Source organism: Oncorhynchus masou, chromosome 24 (genome assembly GCF_036934945.1).
Source record: "Oncorhynchus masou masou isolate Uvic2021 chromosome 24, UVic_Omas_1.1, whole genome shotgun sequence".
NCBI lineage: Eukaryota > Metazoa > Chordata > Actinopteri > Salmoniformes > Salmonidae > Oncorhynchus > Oncorhynchus masou.
Genome location: NC_088235.1, coordinates 89,037,486 through 89,060,894, shown reverse-complemented (window position 1 = coordinate 89,060,894; position 23,409 = coordinate 89,037,486). Strand labels below are relative to the sequence as shown.

Genomic DNA, 23,409 nt, shown 5'->3' with positions numbered 1-23,409 from the left:
TCCAAGGCCTTCATTGAAAATAAGAATTTGTTCTTAAAACTGACTTGCCTAGTTAAAAAAGAGGATACAATGCACGGGTCACAGGCAAACAGTCTATGATTTTTCAGGCTTATCGAGCTGTCTCATTTTACACACACCACACCTAACTTTTGGAGGATCAATTAGCCTAAACCATGACAAGACCAAACACAGGTATGGTTAACTAACCACTCAGCATCAGTATAGCTGTAGGCAATAAACATTCAGATGGCAATAGGGTTGATACAGGTTTTGCGGATTATTTTAATTCTCTCTCCATCTCCCTCAGGCCCTCTTCCTCGCTCTGAAAATTCTGTCTCAGCTCTGGTTACATGAGGCTAAATTGACTAATGGAAATCAACCTCTCTTTCATCCTGCTCTTTAATGCGAGAGATGGAGGAATTCCCAAGGTGATGGAAAGCTGTGTTTTCTTGACAGGGTGACGGTTGGAGGTGTTCTGTTTTCTTTAGAGGGTTACGGTACTTTTGGGGTTAGACTGGCTTGTTCTGTGAAGAGAGACGGATTAGCTCGGACCCAGAGGAAGGAAGGAAAAGATATGTGGAATACACACACACATTTCCTTCCAGCTGAGATTCAAACTAGGGAGGAGAGGAAAGGAGGCAAATCCAAAACACATTTTCACCCTTGGACATGTGGAACTTGTCTTGCAAGTGTTTTCTTTTCATCAGGCTCGTGTTTGTCTGTGGGGTTTTAACAGGGTCTTTTCTCTCTCCAGGGGGATTAACCTGACCCAATTAATGCAAACCCTAACTTTGACCTTCTAACCACATCATCCCAATCTATGGTAGGAAGTCATCTACAGTGTAGACATTTTGGTCAACTTCAGAACTGGGTGCTTTTCTATCCAATCGACTCTTGATATTGTAAGCATGCCTGTATGGGAATGTTGAGACAGAGTGCACTAAACTGAAGCATGCCGTTACAAGGTCCAGAAATTGGATTGACCTGGTTGTCATACATACAGTGCATTCAGAAAGTATTCAGACCCCTTGATTTTTTCCACATTTTCTAACATTACAGCCTTGTTCTAAAATTGAATAACCCCCCCCCCCCCCCCCCAATAAATCTACACACAATACCCCCTAATGACAAAGCAAAAACAGGTTTAAAGAATTTTGGGCAAATTGATCAAAAATACTAAACTGATATATCATATTTACATAACTATTCATACCCTTTACTCAGTACTTTGTTGAAGCACCTTTGGCAGCAATTACGTGGATATGATGCTACAAGCTTGGGGAGTTTCTCTCAGTCTTGGCTGTGTGCTTAGGGTTGTTGTCCTGTTGGAAGGTGAATTTTGGCCCCAGTATGAGGTTCTGAGCGCTCTGGAGCAGGTTTTCTTCAAGGATCTCTCTGTACTTTCCCAGTCCCTGCTGCTGAAAACCATCCCCACCGCATGATGCTGCCACCACCATGCTTCACCGTAGGGATGGTGCCAGGTTTCCTCCAGACGTGACGCTTGGCACTCAGGCCAAAGAGTTCAATCTTGGTTTCATCAGACCAGAGAATCTTGTTTCTCATGGTCTGAGAGTCTTTAGGTGCCTTTTGGCAAACTCCAAGCAGGCTGTCATGTGCCTTTTATTGACGAGTGGCTTCTGTCTGGCCACCCTACCATAAAGGCCTGATTGGTGGAGTGCTGCAGAGATGGTTGTCCTTCTGGAAGGGTCTCCCATCTCATCAAAGGCACTCTGGAGCTCTATCAGAGTGACCATCGGGTTCCTTCTCCCCCGATTGCTCAGTTTAACCAGGTGGCCAGCTCAAGAAGAGTCTTGGTGGTTCCAAACTTCTTTCACTTAAGAATGATGGGGGCCACTTTGTTCTTGGGGACCTTCAATGCTGCAGAAATGTTTTGCTACACTTCCGCAGATCTGTGCCTCGACACAATCATGTCTCTGAGCTCTACGGACAATTCCTTCGACCTCATGGCTTGGTTTTTGCTCTGACATGCACTGACAACTGTGGGACCATCCAAATCATGTCCAATCAATTTAATTTACCACATCTCAAGGATGATCAATGGAAACAGGATGCACCTGAGCTCAATTTCGAGTCTCATAGCAAAGGGTCTGAATACATATGTAAATAAGGTATTTCTGTTTCTTACATACATTTGTAAACTTTTCTAAAAACCTGTTTTTGCTTTGTCATTATGGGGTATTGTGTGTAAAACATATAAATCCATTTTAGCATACGGCTGTAACGTAACACAATGTTGAAAAAGTCAAAGGGTCTGAATACTTTCCGAATGCAGTGCAACATAAGCCAGATATTTCTGGGTGGAGCGGAGGGGACCCACCGTTGGTGAGATTCTAGTTAAAAGCAGAACATAAAAAGAAGGAGTGATGATTGTGTGTATAGATGTGATATGGAGCACAGCATGTAGAAACCCCCTAGTGGGTGTGTGTTGTAGTCTGCAGCACAAGATGTGTGAAACAGATGCACCCCTATTCTATTTTACCCCGGAGAGCGAGGGGGACAGAAAGAATGAGTGAGCAGAAAGGAAAGAGAGCAGGAAAGAGGAGTGTGTAAATGTCAGGCTCTGTGAAAGAGAAGTGTGTCAGAGTGACACGGACTGCGACCACCAGCCCTTTACTCCCCGATCCCTCCTCTATGTCTGTGACCACAATCACCACACACACTCGAAACACACATACTCTCAAACACACACACAGTGAAATGAGGGTGTCCCTGTCACCCAGCCGTGTCACAGCCACACCACAGCCGAGGGGCGAGAGAGAATTGTCACAGCACCCACACACTGCATGTCTGAGATGCTTCACTGGCCCATGTCTCTACTGGCCCATGTCTCTTCTTCCCCAGGTTTCCCTATCTCACGACGCCCACACATCTTACACCTCTTCCCCTTATAATGAGTCAATACATATTTAAATGTTACACAATGACATTTGGACATTCACCCAGCTATAAGTTGAGGCCTTTCCAAAATAGCACTTTCGTAACTGTTGCACAACAAAGGCCAAAATGTACAGAAAATATACAGAAGTCCCACTGATACAATAAACACACAGAAACTGTCACAAAAAGTACTTGGAACAATACTCTGTTAAAAGCAGCGGGGCTGATCTCGGGTGTTTGGTTTCAGAACAAAAATGTATATCATGTCTGCATGGTGCCACCAAAAGTTCCAAGATAGTTATTTCATAGCTATGCTTGCTTGCAGCAGTGTATGCAGTTCCAAGCAAGGCATAGATATGGGGGTCTTCTCATACATATATTCTCATCACAGAGACTCTAAAGGTTACCTAACCACAACAACACGGTGTGCCACAATGCTCCTGACCCTCTGACTCACAGACGCTCACAGCACAACCACATGTGGGCAGAGAAAACTACAATAGAGGGGGGCCAACAGAGAGAGAGAAGAAAGAGAAGCCATGAGGTGTGACAGAGCAATGTGTTGCAAGCTGGGAATCCCTCTGCACTCAACAGGCCCGCTGACAAAAAGGAAGGGTCACATGGGAGGATTCAGATGAGTGCACCTGGTGCAGGGGTAGACAGAAAAGTTAGAGCTAAATGACAGTACATGCTCTCACCCTTCCCCTCCTGGCTATCTGCTTGACAGAAACCCCAACCCATGTTTGATAGGTCAAAGAGCAACAGGGGTGGGGGAGATTGAGACCTATAGATTTGAGTAATTTATCAGACACTTAAAGTTAGTGTTGGTTGCACAATATTGTAACTTTTCCAACTAACCAGATCAAATCAAATCAAGCTTCAAATCAAATCAAATTTGATTTGTCACATACACATGGTTAGCAGATGTTAACGCGAATGTAGCGAAATGCTTGTGCTTCTAGTTCCGACCATGCAGTAATATCTAACAAGTAATCTAACCTAACAATTTCACAACAAATACCTTATACACACAAGTGTAAAGGAATTAATACGAATATGTACAATAAATATTTAAATGAGTGATGGCCGTACGGCATAGGCAAGATGCAGTAGATGGTATGGAGTACAGTATATACATATGAGATGAGTAATGTTGGGTATGAAAACATTATATAAAGTGGCATTGTTTAAAGTGGCTAGTGATACATTTAATTACATCAATATGGCAAGATGCAGTAGATGGAATAGTTTACAGTATATACATATGAGATGAGTAATGTAGGGTATGTAAACATTATAAAAAGTGGCATGGCTTAAAGTGGCTAGTGATACATTTATTAAAAATTATTTTGCCATTATTAAAGTGGCTAGAGTCGTGTCAGTATGTTGGCAGCAGCCACTCAATGTTAGTGATGGCTGTTTAACAGTCTGATGGCCTTGAGATAGAAGATGTTTTTCAATCTCTCGGCCCCCGCTTTGATGCACCGGTACTGACCTCGCCTTCTGGATGATAGCAGGGTGAACAGCCAGTGGCTCGGGTGGTTGTTGTCCTTGATGATCTTTTTGGTCTTCCTGTGACATCAGGTGGTGTAGGTGTCCTGGAGGGCAGGTAGTTAGCACCCGGTGATGCGTTGTCCAGACCTCACTACCCTCTGGAGAGCCTTGCGGTTATGAGCGGAGCAGCTGCCATACCAGGTGGTGATACAGCCTGACAGGGTGCTCTCGATTGTGCATCTGTAAAAGTTTGTGAGTGTTTTTGGTGACCAGCCGCATTTCTTCAGCCTCCTGAGGTTGAAGAGGAGCTGCTGCGCCTTCTTCACTACGCTATCTGTGTGGGTGGACCATTTCAGTTTGTCCGTGATGTGTACGCCGAGGAACTTAAAACTCTTAAAACTTTCCACCCTCTCCACTACTGTCCCGTCAATGTACATCTGCAGTTTCCTGAAGTCCACAATCATCTCCTTTGTTTTATTGACATTGAGTGTGAGGTTATTTTCCTGACACCACACTCTGAGGGCCCTCACCTCCTCTATGTAGGCCGTCTCGTCGTTGTTGGTAATCAAGCCTACCACTGTAGTGTCGTCCGCAAACTTGATGATTGAGTTGGAGGTGTGCATGGCCACGCAGTAGTGCGTGAACAGGGAGTACAGGAGAGGGCTCAGAACGCACCCTTGTGGGGAACCAGTGTTGAGGATCAGTGGGTTGGAGATGTTGTTACCTACCCTCACCACCTGGGGGTGGCCCGTCAGGAAGTCCAGGACCCAATTGCACAGGGCGGGGTCGAGACCCAGGGTCTCGAGCTTAATGACGAGATTGGAGTGTACTATGGTGTTAAATGCTGAGCTGTAATCAATGAACAGCATTCTTACATAGGTATACCTCTTGTCCAGATGGGCTAGGGCAATGTGCAGTAGGATGGCGATTGCGTCGTCAGTAGACCTATTGGGGCGGTAAGCAAATTGGAGTGGGTCTAGGGTGTCAGGAAGGGTGGAGGTGATATGATCCTTGACTAGTCTCTCAACACACTTCATGATGACGGAAGTGAGTGCAACAAGGCGGTAGTCATTTAGCTCAGTTACCTTAGCTTTCTTGGGAACAGGAACAATGGTGGCCTTCTTGAAGCATGTGGGAACAGCAGACTGGGATAAGGATTGATTGAATATGTCCATAAACACACCAGCCAGCTGGTCTTCGCATTTGTTTTTTACCTTTATTTTTCTAGGCAAGACAGTTAGGAACAAATTCTTATTTTCAATGACGGCCTAGGAACAGTAGGTTAACTCCCTGTTCAGGGGCAGAACGACAGATTTGTACCTTGTCAGCTCGGGGAGTCGAACTTGCAACCTTTCGCTTACTAGTCCAACACTCTAACCACTAGGCTACCCTGCCGCCCCTGAGGACACGGCTGGGGATGCCTTCTGTGCCTGCAGCCTTGCAAGGGTTTAAATGTTTTACTCACGTTGGCTGCAGTGAATTAGAGCCCGCAGGTTTTGGTAGCGGGCCGTGTCAGTGGCACTGTATTGTCCTCAAAGCGAGCAAAGAAGTTGTTTAGTCTGTCTGGGAGTCAGACATTGTGGTCCGCAACGGGGCTGGTTTTTCTTTTGTAGTCCGCGATTGATTGTAGACGCTGTCACATACCTCTCATGTCTGAGCCGTTGAATTGAGACTCCACTTTGTCTCTATACTGACTCTTAGCTTGTTTGATTTCCTTGCGGAGGGAATAGCTACACTGTTTGTATTTAGTCATGTTCCCGGTCACCATGTTTCCGGTACTGATTAAAAGCAGTGGTTCGCGCTTTCAGTTTTGCGCGAATGCTGCCATCAATCCACGGTTTCTGGTTGGGGAATGTTTTAATAGACGCTGTGGGTACAACATCACTGATGCACTGGCTAAAAAAACTCGCTCACCGAATCAGCGTATTCATCAATGTTGTTGTTCGACGTTATGCGGAACATATCCCAGTCCACGTGATCGAAGCAATCTTGAAGCGTGGAATCCGATTGGTCAGACCTGAGCGCGGGTGCTTCCTGTTTTAGTTTCTGTTTATAGGCTGGGAGCAACAAAATGGAGTCATGGTCAGCTTTTCCAAAAGGAGTGTGGGGGAGGGCCTTATATGCATCGTAGAAGTTAGAATAACAATGATCCAGGGTTTTGCCAGCCCGGGTTGTGCAATCGATATGCTGATACAATTTAGGGAGCCTTGTTTTCAGATTAGCCTTGTTAAAATCCCCAGCTACAATAAATGCAGCCTCGGGATATGTGGTTTCCAGTTTACATAGAGTCGAATGAAGTTCTTTCAGGGCCGTCGATGTGTCTGCTTGGGGGAGAATATACACGACTGTGATCATGATCGAGGAGAATTCTCTTGGTAGATAATGTGGTCAGCATTTGATTGTGAGGAATTCTAAGTCAGGTGATGTAACGGTTTTCTTGAGTTGAAGGAGAGGCGGACCAAAATGCAGCATGGTTTCTATTCATGGTTCTTTAATAAAGAAACTACACATTAACAAACTAACAAAACAAGAACCATGAACACTCAACCCATCCCTATCTGGTGCAAACACAGAGACAGGAACAATCACCCACAAAACCCAACACCAAACAGGCTACCTAAATATGGTTCCCAATCAGAGACAATGACTAACACCTGCCTATGATTGAGAACCATATCAGGCCAAACATAGAAATAGACAAACTCAACATGTAACATAGAAGGCCCACTCAGATCACACCCTGACCAAACAAAACATAGAAACATACAAAGCAAGCTATGGTCAGGGTGTGACAGGTGAACAAAAGGACTTGAGTTCCTGTATGTTGTTATGATCACACCACATCTTTATCTATACAGCACATCAGACATGGAATGCAATGCAATGTGCTTCACAGGAAAAAAACAAATAAAAAACAAGAAAAATAAAAGCTGATATATTTTCTACACAACAAACACAAGATAAAAAACAAAAGATAGTTGCTAAATGTCAAGGTGTGTTTGTGTGAGAGAGAGCGTTGAGTATTATATGAGAGGTTATTTCTTTCCAGCTGAGAATCAAACAATGGAGGGGGAGAAAGTAAATCAGAAAAACATTTTCACCCTTCCCTGGACATGTGGAACTTGTCTTGTGAGTGTTTTCTTTTCATCAGGCTCGTGTTTGACTGTGGGGTTTTAACAGGGTCCTTTCTCTCTCCAGGGGGATTGTACTGACCTAATAAATGCAAACCCGAACTCTGGCCTTCTAACCACAGCATCACAATCTGTGGAGAGAAGTCATCTACAGTGTATAGATTTTGGTCAACTTCAGAACTGTATGCTTTTCTATCCAGTCAACTCTTAATATTGTAAGCATAACAGTATGGGACTGTTGTGACTGTTTGAACTAAACCAGAGCATGCTGTTACAACAAAATCCAGAAATAAGACATAACATAAGCCAGATATTCCTGGGAGGAGCGGAGGGGACCCACCATTGGTGAGAATCTAGTTAAAAGCAGAACATAAAAAAAGGAGTGTTGATTGTGTGTATAGATGTGATATGGAGCACAGCATGTAGAAACCACCTAGTGGGTGTGTGTTGTGGTCTGCAGCACAAGACGTGTGAAACAGACGCACCCCTATTCTAATTTACCCCGGAGAGCGAGGGGGACAGAAAGAATGAGTGAGCAGAAAGGAAAGAGAGCAGGAAAGAGGAGTGTGTAAATGTCAGGCTCTGTGAAAGAGAAGTGTGTCAGAGTGACACGGACTGCGACCACCAGCCCTTTACTCCCCGATCCCTCCTCTATGCCGGTGACCACAATCACCACACACACTCGAAACACACATACTCTCAAACACACACACAGTGAAATCAGGGTGTCCCTGTCACCCAGCCGTGTCACAGCCACACCACAGCCGAGGGGCGAGAGAGAATTGTCACAGCACCCACACACTGCATGTCTGAGATGCTTCACTGGCCCATGTCTCTACTGGCCCATGTCTCTTCTTCCCCAGGTTTCCCTATCTCACGACGCCCACACATCTTACACCTCTTCCCCTTATAATGAGTCAATACATATTTAAATGTTACACAATGACATTTGGACATTCACCCAGCTATAGTTTGAGGCCTTTCCAAAATGGCACTTTCGTAACTGTTGCACAACAAAGGCCAAAATGTACAGAAAATATACAGAAGTCCCACTGATACAATAAACACACAGAAACTGTCACAAAAAGTACCTGGAATAATGTAGAGCGAAAGGAAATAGAGAAATAATAGAAAAGTAAAACATGTAATAATAAAATGAATACTAAATACACAGTAGCTATATTTTGGCTATATACACAGGGTACCAGTACCAAGTTGATGTGTAGGGGTACAATATGAGGACATTGAGATAGATACTGTATGTACATACAACTAGGAATAAAGTGACAGATAATGAACAGTAGGAGCAGCGTATGTGATGAGTCAAAAAGGGTCCATGCAAAAAGACTGGGTATCTATTTGGTTAATTATTGAACAAACTATTTAGCAGTCTTATGGCTAGAGGGTATAAGCTGTTCAGGGTCCTATTGGTTCCAGATGGCATCGGGACTGCTTGCCGTGCGGTAGCAGAGAGAACAGTCTATGACTTGGGTGGCTTGAGTCTTTGGCAATTTTTAGGGCCTTCCTCTGACACTGCCTGGTATAGAGGTCCTTGATGCTTATAGCAGTGTGTGCAGTTCCAAGCAAGGCGTACATATGAGGGTTTTCTCAAACATATATTCCCATCACAGAGACCCTAAAGGTTATCTAACCACAACAACACAGTAACTCTATCTTGCTGATGGTAGAGAGAGACCAGACTAGAAGACAAACACTGGGGGGGATCAAAGAAAGGGAGAGACAGGGTTGGCAGGTGTATAGAGAGGGTAGTATGGAGTGAAGGGGGAGTAGGAAGGAGTGGAAGAAGGGAGAGTGTTGACTGAGAGAGAGTGGGATGGAGGGCGGGAGGGAGGGAGAGGTTGGAGTGGAATGGAGGTGTTCAAATGGGCCAACAGTTTAATAACACTACAGACGCACACTTAGTTTCTCACCTTCTCAGACTCACTCATACAGTACATAGAACTACTGTTGATAATCCCCCTGTAGGAGAGTAGGTTGTTGTGGGTCTGAGGGGGAGAGAGGGAGACCCAGACACAAACATAAATATCACTGACTTGATCCTCATCTCTCACCTTCAAATGTCAAAAGTGTAAAAAATGAGTGCCTATCACTGGGATTGAACACACAACCCTCAGAACTGGAGCTCACGTATTACACATATCCACCAACCCTCTCCACAACACCCTAGCAAAACCTAAGCCTATTGATTATGGTGTAATTTCAGTGATTTGTTTACATAGCTGGTTAGGATAACTAAAATGCTGGTTAGAAGACAGCTTAGGTAAAATAGTGAGGTTAAGGTGAGGAAAAGGGTTAGGGTTAGGCTTAGCTATAATGCTACAGTTGTCAACAACTGTTGTCACCGACGCAAAATAAAAGTCCCCGAACCAAAGGCGAGCTTCACTGGGTGTAACTTGATATCAAGAAACGCCTACGGTGCCTTCAGAATGGATTCATCACCCTTGACTTAATGCATATTTTGTTGTGTTACAGCCATAATTCAAAATGGATTTAAAAAAAAATATTACCCATCTACACACAATACCACATAATGATGAAGTGAAAACATGTTTTTAGACATTTTTGCAAATTTATTGAAAATGAAATACAGAAATATCTCATTTACAGTACATAATATTCACACCCCTGAGTCAATACTTTATAGAACCACCTTTGGCAGCGATTACAGCTGTGAGTCTTTCTGGGTAATTCTCTAAGAGCTTTCCACACCAGGATTGTGCAACATCTGCCCATTATTATTTTCTAAATTCTTTGAGCGCCGTCAAATTGATTGTTGATCATTGCTAGACAACAATTTCCAGCTTTTGCAATAGATTTTCAAGCAACTCATGTGTATATTTTGCCTTGTGATTTAGGTTATTGTTCTGCTAAAAGGTGAATTCATCTCCCAGTGTCTGGTGGAAAGCAGACTGAACCAGGTTTTCCTCTAGGATTTTGCCTGTGATTACCTCTATTCCATAAAATTTTTATCCTGAAAAACTCCTCAGTCCTTAACGATTACAAGCATACCCATAACATGATGCAGCAACCACTATGCTTGAAAATATGGAGAGTGGTACTCAGTAATGTGTTGTATTGGATTTGCCCTAAACACAACAATTTTTCTTAAGTACAAAAAGTTTATTGCTTTGACATTTTTTTTTGCCAACAGGATGCACGTTTTGGAATATTCTTATTCTATGCAGGCTTCCTTCTTTTCATTCTATTAATTAGGTTAATATTCTGAAGTAACTACAATGTTGTTGATCCAACCTCGGTTCTCTCCTTTCTCAGCCATTCATCTCTGTAACTGTTTTAAAGTCACCATTGGCCTCATGATGAAATCGTTCCTCTCCGACAACTGAGTTAGGAAGGATGCCTGTATCTTTGTAGTGACTCGGTGTATTGATACACCATCCAAAGAGTAATTCATAACTTCACCATGCTCAAAGGAATATTCAATGGCCATTTTGTTTAGACCCACCTACCAAAGGTGCCCTTCTTAGCAAAGCATTGGAAAATCTCCCTGATCTTTATGGTTGAATCTGTGTTTGAAATTCACTGCTCAACTGTTGGACTTTACAATTATTTGTATGTGTGGGGTACAGAGATGAGGTAGTCATTAAAAAATCATGTTAAACACTATTGTTGCACACAGAGTGAGTCTTATCATGTGACTTGTTAAGCATATTTTTACTCCTTAACTTATTTAGGCTTGCCGTAACAAAGGGGTTGAATTATTGACTTATTGACTCAAGACATTTCAGCTTTTCTTTTTATATACATTTGTAAATATGTTTTGAACATAATTCCACTTATGGGATATTGTGTGGAGGTCAGTGACACAAAATCTCCATTTAATCCATTTTAAATTCAGGCTATAACAAAACCAAATTTGTAAAAAGTCAATGGGTGTGAATACTTTCTAAAGGCCCTGTAACGGCTCTTTAAATTGTCTGGCCATGACATCGTACCCCTCCCAGAGAGACCTGCTGGCACACTGCCAGACCCACATATTGTGAAAGTCCTGCTGTCCCACACACGCACTCACTCACTCACTCACTCACTCACTCACTCACTCACTCACTCACTCACACGTACACACACACACCTCCTTACACCTCCTCCTCTGGTTCTTTCTTCCTCTTTCTCTGTACAGATTCCTCATAGCTTGTGTTTCCCAAAAATAACATTGTAACATAACTACTGTCTTTTAAATTGTTTTCTGCCCTACCAAATAAACAAATCAATGCTTCCAGCCATTATTCAAGGAGAGCCAGCACTGAGGATAGTCAGCCATTGTGCTCCCTCAGGACAGTGGAAGTGTATGAGACACACTACACAGGGGCTGGTTCACACAACAATGGCCTTCAGACAGACATAACAAAGTTGTCCTGTTTATTTAGCTCTCCACAGTATGCCTCTGCTCTTGGGCTCTGGATGCTACTGCCTACCTCTGAGTCTGAGACGGCACAGTGGAGCGGAAGGAAAGCGAAAGTAGGGTGTGTGTGGGTGTCATACCTGTGGGGTCAGGCTAAGTCAGCTGTTCTGAGGTGACAATTGGTATTTGGCCTTACGTCTTTCAGCCCATACAAGCACATTGAACAACAAATTCACCAAATGGAACAACAGATAGTCCCCCCACAAAAATCTAAAGGAAGTTTGTTCTGAAGTGTCCATATATACAGCACTGTACTTCCATTATTTTTTTCAACTGGTACCGCGGAACCTTCACACGAGTCTTGTGACAACAACCAACATGTACGTGAGAATCTCACCTTTCCATGGAGGGGTCACGTTAGTGTGTAGCCCAAAATGTTTGGACGCTACAGACAGAAGTTGGCAGGTCGGCTTCAGACAAGTGCCAAGACACTTGTGAGGGTCGTAGAGCAAAACAGATTAAGATGGTTAAAAGAACACAGACGCTGGACAGAGAGACTCTGCCTAGAAGGCCAGCGTCCCGGAGTCACCTCTTCACTGTTGACATTGAGACTGGTGTTTTGTGGATACTATTTAATGAAGCTGCCAGTTGAAGACTTGTGAGGCATCTATTTCTCAAACTAGACACTCTAATGTACTTGTCCTCCTGCTCAGTTGTGCACCGGGGCCTCCTAGTTTCTATTCTGGTTAGAGCCAATTTGCGCTGTTCTGTGAAGGGAGTAGTACACAGCGTTGCACGAGATCTTCAGTTTCTTGGCAATTTCTCTCATGGAATAGCCGAACAAGAATAGACTGACAAGTTTCAGAAGAAAGTCTTTGTTTCTGGACATTTTGAGCCTGTAATTGAACCCACAAATGCTGATGCTCCAGATACTCAACTAGTCTAAAGAAGGCCAGTTTTATTGCTTCTTTAATCAGTATAACACTTTTCAGCTGTGCTAATTTAATTGCAAAAGGGTTTTCTAATGATCATTTTAACCTCTTGCTACGAGCAATCCCGTATCCGGGATCGTAATTATAGCCTCAAACTCATTAGCATAACGCAACGTTAACTATTCAAGAAAATCGCAAATGAAATTAAATAAATATATTGGCTCTCAAGCTTAGCCTTTTGTTAACAACACTGTCATCTCAGATTTTCAAAATATGCTTTTGAACCATAGCTAAACAAGCATTTGTGTAAGAGTATTGATAGCTAGCATAGCATTAAGCCTAGCATTCAGCAGGCAACATTTTCACAAAAACATTAGAAAACCCTGATCAATTAGCCTTTTAAAATGATAAACTTGGATTAGCTAACACAACGTGCCATTAGAACACAGGAGTGATGGTTGCTGATAATGGGCATCTGTACTCCTATGTAGATATTCCATAAAAATATGCTGTTTCCAGCTACAATAGTAATTTACAACATTAACAATGTCTACACTGTATTTCTGATCAATTTGATGTTATTTTAATGGACAAGAAATGTACTTTTTCTTTCAGAAACAAGGACTTTTCTAAGTGACCCCAAACACACATGCAGGCAAGAACGCACACACACAGTTCCAGCCATCCACCGGTTGCTGTTAGCTTAATATGGAATTTCAGTGTGAGGACAGTACAGTATATCTTGCTCAACAACCTCTCACAGTCTTACTTCAGAATGTGACGTTTGTCCATAGATGTCAAATTAAATTTGGGGCAATAATTCCGGGTTAAGGAATGAAAAATAATTGACTAGCACTGGAATTGAATACGTGAGCCTCAGAGCCGGAGCTCGCGGCTTATGCCCATCATCCATCTCTTTCCACAAGCCTACTTGATGGTAATAGAGCTCACCGTTGCCCCTAGTGTTTGGTTTTTAAGCAGGCTTCTGATGTCCTGGGGACCTCAACGGACATCAAATTTCACGTTGGATCTTTGGCTTGAAAACAAGAAAAAAGCGGCAATAGTTCTGTTGTCCATTTTGAGACACCGTAGCCAGTGTACACTTTATCAAAATAGTTTGAATTAATCTAAGATAACTCAAGAAAATGTATCATTAATATTGACATTTTTGTCAAAGAGATCTTAGTTGCAGAATTTTACATCTAACTAAGATGTTTGGTGCAGTATTTTAGCCAAAGGCTTGAAAAAGCACCATTTACTTGGTAAATGTGAAGCAGCTATTTGTCTTTCAGAGATATGCCCTGCTTAACCTAGAACACACACACAGACACTTGTGGACGTAATTATTGGCACTGTCGCTCGCACACACACACACACACACACACACACACACACACACACACACACACACACACACACACACACACACACACACACACACACACACACACACACACACACACACACACACACACACACACACACACACACACACACACACACAGTTAGGAGCCAATAGATATTAGAAAAGCAACCTGGGGTTGTAATCTGAAACAGGCGTTTGAAGGACTTATAAGGGCAATAGTGTCAGTCTGCTATGGGAACTGCCAGCCAAATATCCTCTCCGCTTATTTAACTTCTATATTTATGGGCACGTTTCAGCCTCCTGGCAGGGGCAACCAGGTTTTTGTTTAAAATGTCCTGGTACTGGTGCATGAATGATGCTGTTGACCTTAACAGGAGCCTAAAAGTACGGTAGGTATGGGGTTATTTTCTGCTTATGTGTAACAGGTGTGAAATGGCTAGCTAGTTAGCGGTGCGAACTAGTAGTGTTTCAATCGGTGAAGTCACTCGCTTTGAAACATTGAAGTAGTTGTTTCCTTAGCTCTACAAGGGCTGCGGCTTTTGTGGAGTGATAGGTAACGATGCTTCGTGGGTGACTTGATTTGGTCAGAGGATCCCTGGTTCGACACCAAACCCACCACTGGTGTGTGTTGTCAAAGAGCTCAATTTTCATGTCAAATTTTTTAAGCACCTGAGTTTGCGAAACAGCATTGGTATTGGATTGGAACCGGTGCTATGGCCAGATGACATGAAAATGTAGCTCAAGGGCCATGCATAACAGTGGTGGGTTTGATGTCGAGATAGGGATGTGTGAGCAGAAAATAACCCCATGCCTACTGTCAAATATGGTGGTGGATCTTGACGTTATTACCTTTACCAGGACTTTCCAGCAAGACAATAACCCCAAGCACACAGCAAAATCTCCAAAGAAATGGTTGATTGACCACAAAATCTACGTTTTGCAATGGCCATCACGGTGTCCGGACTTGAACCCCATTGAAACCCTGTGGTTTGAATTGAAGAGGGCAGTCCATAAGAGCAGACGAAGAATGTCAAGGATCTGGAAAGATTCTGTATGGAGGAATGGTCTAAGATCCCTCCCAATGTGTTCTCCAATCTCGTAAAACATTTTAGAAAAAGGCTCAGTGCCGTTATCCTCACAAGGTGAGGTATTGAAAGGAAAACAGGGGTGACAACAATTCTGACCCTTTTTGAGAGAAAAAAACATTACTTGTCAATTAAACTAAATCTCTTTATCTGAGCAATTGTATTAGTATAAAATAATATAATTGTACCATTTTATTAAGCATACGATATAGATCACTGTTTGTATAAAATATTTTCAAAAGTCTTTTTTGCTCATCTTTATCAAGGGTGCCAATAATTCTGGACCTGACTGTACATAATCATGTCAAAACACTGACCATCAGAAATTCAACACACAGACACACAGACACACAGACACACAGACAAGCACACACATGCACGGACAAAGAAAAAGCCATCTCCGAGCCATCAGCTTCTACTGATCCCGAGCTGTCCAATCCAAATCCTCTGCTTCATGCAGGATCTCTATCACAGTTTGTTTATTTAACATTGCTAAGCTTGGCTGATATAAAACACTTGACACTTGCCACACAAATAGCACACAAATGGCACACACACACACAGTTAAAATACACTCATTACATAAACACTAACATGTTACTCACTCTATTCTCCCCCAGGCCCCAAATGAGTCACTGCTATAAGTAGGAAAACATCAAGGAAAAATATGTGACAATACTGGAATGATACAGGGACAATACTTGCCAACTGCAGAACATTTTTGGCAGATGTTTTTATGGGTAGCTACTGCTGCTTTTGGCAAAGTCCTCTTGCTTCTCTGCTCAGCTCTTGGCCTTGGCCTCACTCACAGTGACTGATTAATGATTGTGTTAAGACTGTGTGTTTGTGTGTCTGTGTGTTTGCATCTGTTTACGTATGTGTGTGTGCATACAGTAAACCCAGAGATACCCTCTGAAACCCGGAGAAGATAATCAGCCACAACATTCAATGAGGGACAGGGAGAGAGAGTGATGTCATGAACAACTTATTATTGTTGTTATTCAACACAACACCTGCAGCCTTGGTGAAAGAGAGAACGCAAAATCTCCAGTGAACCATGTAGAGAGAGGAAGGTCTGGGGAGGAGAGAAGAGAGGAAGAAAGTAAATCTCCAGTGAACCATGTAGAGAGAGAGGGAGGTCTGGGGAGGAGAGAAGAGAGGAAGAAAGTAAATCTCCAGTGAACCATGTAGAGAGAGGGAGGTCTGGGGAGGAGAAAGAGAGGAAGAAAGTAAATCTCCAGTGAACCATGTAGAGAGAGGAAGGTCTGGGGAGGAGAAAAGAGAGGAAGAAAGTAAATCTCCAGTGAACCATGTAGAGAGAGAGGGAGGTCTGGGGAGGAGAGAAGAGAGGAAGAAAGTCAATCTCCAGTGAACCATGTAGAGAGAAGGAGGTCTGGGGAGGAGAGAAGAGAGGAAGAAAGTAAATCTCCAGTGAACCATGTAGAGAGAGAGGGAGGTCTGGGGAGGAGAGAAGAGAGGAAGAAAGTAAATCTCCAGTGAACCATGTAGAGAGAGGAAGGTCTGGGGAGGAGAGAAGAGAGGAAGAAAGTAAATCTCCAGTGAACCATGTAGAGAGAGGAAGGTCTGGGGAGGAGAGAAGAGAGGAAGAAAGTAAATCTCCAGTGAACCATGTAGAGAGAGAGGGAGGTCTGGGGAGGAGAGAAGAGAGGAAGAAAGTAAATCTCCAGTGAACCATGTAGAGAGAGGGAGGTCTGGGGAGGAGAGAAGAGAGGAAGAAAGTAAATCTCCAGTGAACCATGTAGAGAGAGAGGAGGTCTGGGGAGGAGAGAAGAGAGGAAGAAAGTAAATCTCCAGTGAACCATGTAGAGAGAGGAAGGTCTGGGGAGGAGAGAAGAGAGGAAGAAAGTAAATCTCCAGTGAACCATGTAGAGAGAGAGGGAGGTCTGGGGAGGAGAGAAGAGAGGAAGAAAGTAAATCTCCAGTGAACCATGTAGAGAGAGAGGGAGGTCTGGGGAGGAGAGAAGAGAGGAAGAAAGTAAATCTCCAGTGAACCATGTAGAGAGAGGGAGGTCTGGGGAGGAGAGAAGAGGGAAGAAAGTAAATCTCCAGTGAACCATGTAGAGAGAGAGGGAGGTCTGGGGAGGAGAGAAGAGAGGAAGAAAGTAAATCTCCAGTGAACCATGTAGAGAGGAAGGTCTGGGGAGGAGAGAAGAGAGGAAGAAAGTAAATCTCCAGTGAACCATGTAGAGAGAGGGAGGTCTGGGGAGGAGAGAAGAGAGGAAGAAAGTAAATCTCCAGTGAACCATGTAGAGAGAGGAAGGTCTGGGGAGGAGAGAAGAGAGGAAGAAAGTAAATCTCCAGTGAACCATGTAGAGAGAGAGGGAGGTCTGGGGAGGAGAGAAGAGAGGAAGAAAGTAAATCTCCAGTGAACCATGCACAGAGAAAGAAACTGTTTTTGCAATTCACGTCGATGGACAAATGCAGAAATAATGAAGGGAAGAGAAGAGGAGAGGATTAGGGGAAGTGGGGGTAGTCCAGAGTTAACCAGGAATAGTCCATATAAACTATGCATTCTGCATGAGTTTAATGGTAGTTTCTGCCTAATGCAGATTAGCAGACAGGCCTACACTGTTATGTTTATCACTGAGGGGTATAGATACAGTAGGTCTCTGGAGTGTAAAGATTTCAATGCCAGTAAAGATTTAAATGGGGCTTTCCTGCTTACAGTTCAGCAGAACCACACGTGTAAATGCAATTGAAATTAAGAGGTTGATATCACAATAAGAGGCTTACATATATATGCATGGAGTGAGACATTTTTTTTTTAACTATGTTTGAAGCTATTTCAACTATCTGAAAATACTTCACAGCAGCATCAAAGCTCATGCTAAAAAAACACAAAGCTGAGAGGACATCCCAAAAGCTTAGCGATTAGCTCTTAGCGTTTAGCTCTCTCTAACCTAGTGCTGGCTTGCCTCTCGCTAAAATTATGGTAAGCTACACTAGCTGGGTTGCCAAGTGTAGGGAAGGTGATTTCCATTTCCCAGGGGCTTGAGGCTGTGTGTGGATGGAAAATCACCTTCACAATGAAGTGTGTCACAGAACTTAGCTAGGCTAAGCCCATAGCACTGTTTTTAAAGTGGTCATTTACAGTCCAAACTATAATGTTAATTCCCTTGTACCATATTTGTTGTGCCTATTGTTTACAGTCACTCAAGCGGTATTACTTGCCTCATTATCAAATGCTTTCATTTTTGCTCTAGCTAAGATATTGCAGCCTTGAGTAAGAACTCAACCAACAGAGCTTTATTTGGGTGACACTACAATACAATATCTTCACAAACCATGCTCTCTCTGGTCGCCAGCATATAATGCAGGCATACCTCTGTATACACATACAGTCCCGCATTATACTGTAGGCCTACAGCCCACTCACACCCAAACACTTCAAAGCCTTAGTAGTATTCAGTGTTATTAGCCAGCTAGACTGAATTTCTCACACCATGCAGGACACTGAGTAATACTGTGAGTAATGCTAGAGTGGCTCTAAAGTGGATTACTATTCATATTTATACTCTGATAAGCCAGACACACACATCCATCTCTGTTAGCCTGATCCTTTAACTCCAAACTAAAATAGCTGTGAATATGGTCACTAAACTAAAATAGCGATTTAGAGTTTTGGTAAAGCACTGCCGTACATCAATATTAGGATCAAATTCCCTGCTTTTATACTCTGTTATGCTCTGTTATGCTCTGTTATGCGCGGTTATGCTCTGTTATACTCTGTTATGCTCTGTTATGCTTCCAAAACCCTGTTTAAATGTACAATAATCCACCCATGTTAACATATTTGGGTTTCTAAACCATTGGGCTGTTTTTTTCCACCTGATGTCTAAATGAGGTAATTTGTTATGTTTTAATAAAGCCGCGGTTTGTCTTGGGTCAGAGCCGGCAGACAGCTAATTGCTTTCTAATCACATCATATGGAAACTCCAGCCGACTCTAGCGAGGGCAGAACGTTGCACTACACAGGTGGAGCGTTGACCTTTTGGGGTTTGTGTGTTTGTGTGTTATTCTGTGGTGTGTGTGTGTTATTCTGCCATTCGTGCGTGTTATTCTACGGTGTGTGTGTGTTATTCTGCCATGTGTGTGTGTCAAGGTATTTTGACATGGGGAGTAGTATGGACCCTGCTTTGCGCCAAACTCAAACAGTGTGTGTTAGTATTAGCACAGCTCTGCTTCCATTACAACAACAAAAAACATGTTGCTTGATTTTCCCTAATTATCCTCTGATCAGACTGACAGACAGGGTGTAGGGTGCAGAGGGAAAGGTGCAGGGTGTAGGGTGCAACATGTAGGGTGTAGGGGGCAAGGTGAAGGCTGTATGGCAGCAGCTTATGACCTGAACTATGAAATTCGCTTTTCATGGGGCAGGCAGAGGTCAGTAAATCAGGCAGGCAGAGGTCAGTAATCCAGGGCAGTTTCAAGAGGTACAGGATGGCAGGCAGACAGAGAACACAGGTATGAGTGCACCGGAGAAATTGGGGAAGATAGATGCCACCTGGAGGGGGGTGGAGACAAGCACAAAGACAGGTGAAAAAGATCAGGGTGTAACAGGGTGGCTACTTTGAAGAATCTCATTTACAGTTGAAGTGGGAAGTTTACACACCTTCGCCAAATACATTTAAACTCAGTTTTCCACCATTCCTGACATTTAATCCTTGTAAAAATTCCCTGTTTAAGGTCAGTTAGGATCATCGCTTTATTTTAAGAATGTGAAATGTCAGAATAATAGAAGAGAGAATGATTTATTTCAGCTTTTAATTTTTCCATCACATTCCCAGTGGGTCAGAAGTTTACATACACTCAATTAGTATTTAGTAGCATAGCCTTTAAATTATTTACCTTGGGTCAAACTTTTCGGGAAGCCTTCCTCAAGCTTCCCACAATAAATCGGCCCATTCCTCCTGACAGAGCTGGTCTAACTGAGTCAGGTTTGAATGCCTCTTTGCTCGCACACGTTTTTTCAGTTATGCCCACAAATGTTCTATAGGATTGAGGTCAAGGCTTTGTGATGGCCACTCCAATACCTTGAATTTGTTGTACTTGTTGTACCATTTCGCCACTACTTTGAAAGTATGCTCGGGGTCATTGTCCACTTGGAAGACTCATTTGTGACCAAGCTTTAACTTCCTGATTGATGTCTTGAGATGTTGCTTCCATATATCCACATAATTTTCTCTCCTCATGATGCCATCTATTTTGTGAAGTGCACTAGTCCCTCCTGCAGCAAAGCACCCCCACAACATGATGCTGCCACCTTGGGATGGTGTTCTCCGGCTTGCAAGCCTCCCCCTTTTTCCTCCAAACATAACGATGGTCATTATAGCCAAACAGTTCTATTTTTGTTTCATCAGACCAGAGGACATTTCTCCAAAAAGTATGATCTTTGTCCCCATGTGCAGCTGCAAACCGCAGTTTGGCTTCTTTATGGCGGTTTTGGAGCAGTGGCTTCTTCCTTGCTGAGCAGCCTTCAGGTTAGGTCGATATAGGACTCGTTCTACTGTGGACATAGATACTTTTGTACCTGTTTCCTCCAGCATCTTCACAAGGTTTTTTGCTGTTGTTCTGGAATGATTTACACCTTTCGCACCGAAATACGTTAATCTCTACGAGACAGAACGCTTCTCCTTCCTGAGCGGTATGACGGCTGCGTGGTCCCATGGTGTTTATACTTGCGTACTATTGTTTGTACCGATGAACGTGGTACCTTCAGGCGTTTGGAAATTGCTTCCAAGGAAGAACTAGACTTGTGGAGGTCTACAACTTTTGGGTGTTGATTTCTTATGATTTTCCCATGATGTCAAATGAAGAGGAGTTTGAAGTAGGCCTTGAAATACATCCACAGCACTGTATTTAGTGCACACCTCCAATTGACTCAAATGATGTCAATTAGTCTATCAGATGCTTCTAAAGCCATGACATAATTTTCTGGAATTTTCCAAGCTGTTTAATAAAGGCAAAGTCAATTTAGTGTATGTAAACTTCTGACCCATTGAAATTGTGATACAGTGAATTCTAAGTGAAATAATCTGTCTGTAAACATTTGCTGGAAAAATGACTTGTGTCATGCACAAAGTAGATGTCCTAACCGACTTGACAAAACTATAGTTTGTTAGAGGTTAAGAAACGAGTTTTAATGACTCTAACATAAGTGTATGTAAACTACCGACTTCAACTGTATATAATATGTATTTTAATTTGTTTAACACTTTTTTGGTTACTACATGATCCATATGTGTTATTTCATAGTTTTGATGTCTTCACTATTACTCTACAAAGTGGAAAATAGTAAAAATAAAGAAACACCTTGGAATGAGTAGGTGTGGCCAAATGTTTTACTGGTACTGTATATATACTGTATATACACTGAATATACAAAACATTAAGGACACCTGCTCTTTCCATGTGTCACAACCCTTCCCGTTCGGGTGGCGCTCGGTGTACATCGTCGCCGGCCTACTCGCTGCCACTGATTCTTTTCTCTCCCTCTACTGCTCGTTAGCTGCTCGTTAAGGATTATTGAGGGCCAATTTTGTGTTCTATTAGCCTAATGTAGGTGAGAACAGAAGAACCCAAATTAGCAGAAGGAAAAAAACTTGACTTTGTTCTCATACATCAGAAATACCAGATGCATTCATGTTTCTTAACACTTCATTGCCATTACACAATGGTTACCTATTAGCACAGAATACTGTCTTAAAATGTAATTGGCAAACACATTTTCAAGGGTCAACATTTAATGCAAAATGGCCCATCCCATCCAAAATGGCCCATCCAACAGTGTGCAAAACAGTCATCAAGGCGAAGGGTGGCTACTTTGAAGATTCTCAAATATAATATATTTTGATTTGTTTTTAACGCTTTTTTGGTTACTACATGATTCCATATCTGTTATTTTATAGTTTTTATGTCTTCACAATTATTCTACAATGTAGAACATTTTAAATATAAAGATAAACCTTTGAATGAGTAGGTATGTCCAAACTTTTGACGGGTACTATATATATTTATATTTGTGTGTGATCTATTGTCACATTGCAATCTATCTAGTTGGTACTGGGGTTCATATTTTAGTGTTGGCCCAACAAGTACTCAGTAGGTGAGAGGTCCTGTTCAACAGAGTTGAACAACCTACAGGGCTCATCTGAAACCCACAGGACACAAAGTGGTTCAATGTGTTAAATATAAAAAGGGAGCGGATCTTGTTGAATGAAAAGAACATGATGTTCTGGACACACACACACACACACACACACACACACACACACACACACACACACACACACACACACACACACACACACACACACACACACACACACACACACACACACACACACACACACACACACACACACACACACACATTGAATTATTGAATGAAAAGAACATGGTGTTCTGAACCTGTTGAACACACACACAAATCTTGTTGAATGAAAGGAACATTGTGTTCTGAACCTGTTGAACACACACACACACACATGCACACGCACACGCACACACACACAGAAACACACCTGGTAGAACTGAGCTAGACTGAGAACAGTGGAACAATGCATCCCGAAGAAAAACATACTGCAGGAATCATAAAAGCCAGTCAGGAAAGAGTCAAACTGGGCCTGAGTGACCACTTTATGGTTTAGAGCCTGGGTCTGCCCTATGCACACACGCAAGCATTCACACACACGCACACAAACCTTTCACACACACACACAGACACACCAATACACCACAATAAAAATGTGAAACCACCACAAATGCTTACCCGTGACCAAAGTGGCCTCTCTTTCTGCTGGACTGGCAGAATTTTCCTAACTTTCACTTCCTTAGGACAGAAGACATGACTTGGCTAGGCAGATTGCTCAAGAGTGACTTCGAAATTGGATGTCTATCCATGTCCTGTGGACATCTGTAAATTAATTCAAAATCGTCCACAAGGGGCAACAGTGAGTGCTATTACCATCAAGTTGGCTTCGGTTTTGCTTGGGTGTTGTGGATGGGGGTGGCATTTTAGCATAATCCCATGTGGTGGACACACTTTCTTTTTATTAAACCCTATCCCAAACCATAACCCTTAACTTAACCATTTGGAATG

At 42.7% G+C, this 23,409-nt stretch overlaps 1 protein-coding gene across 1 annotated transcript in view; it reads right to left on the bottom strand.

Moving 5' to 3' along the window:
• The window catches only part of LOC135511745 (polyisoprenoid diphosphate/phosphate phosphohydrolase PLPP6-like), a 110,182-nt gene extending 87,014 nt beyond the window's left edge, over window positions 1–23,168 (bottom strand). The window contains exon 1 of the mRNA XM_064933221.1: window positions 23,080–23,168. The gene's annotated coding sequence lies outside the window, so the exon portion shown is untranslated. The remainder of the gene's footprint in view (window positions 1–23,079) is intronic.
• Window positions 23,169–23,409: the final 241 nt, after the last annotated feature.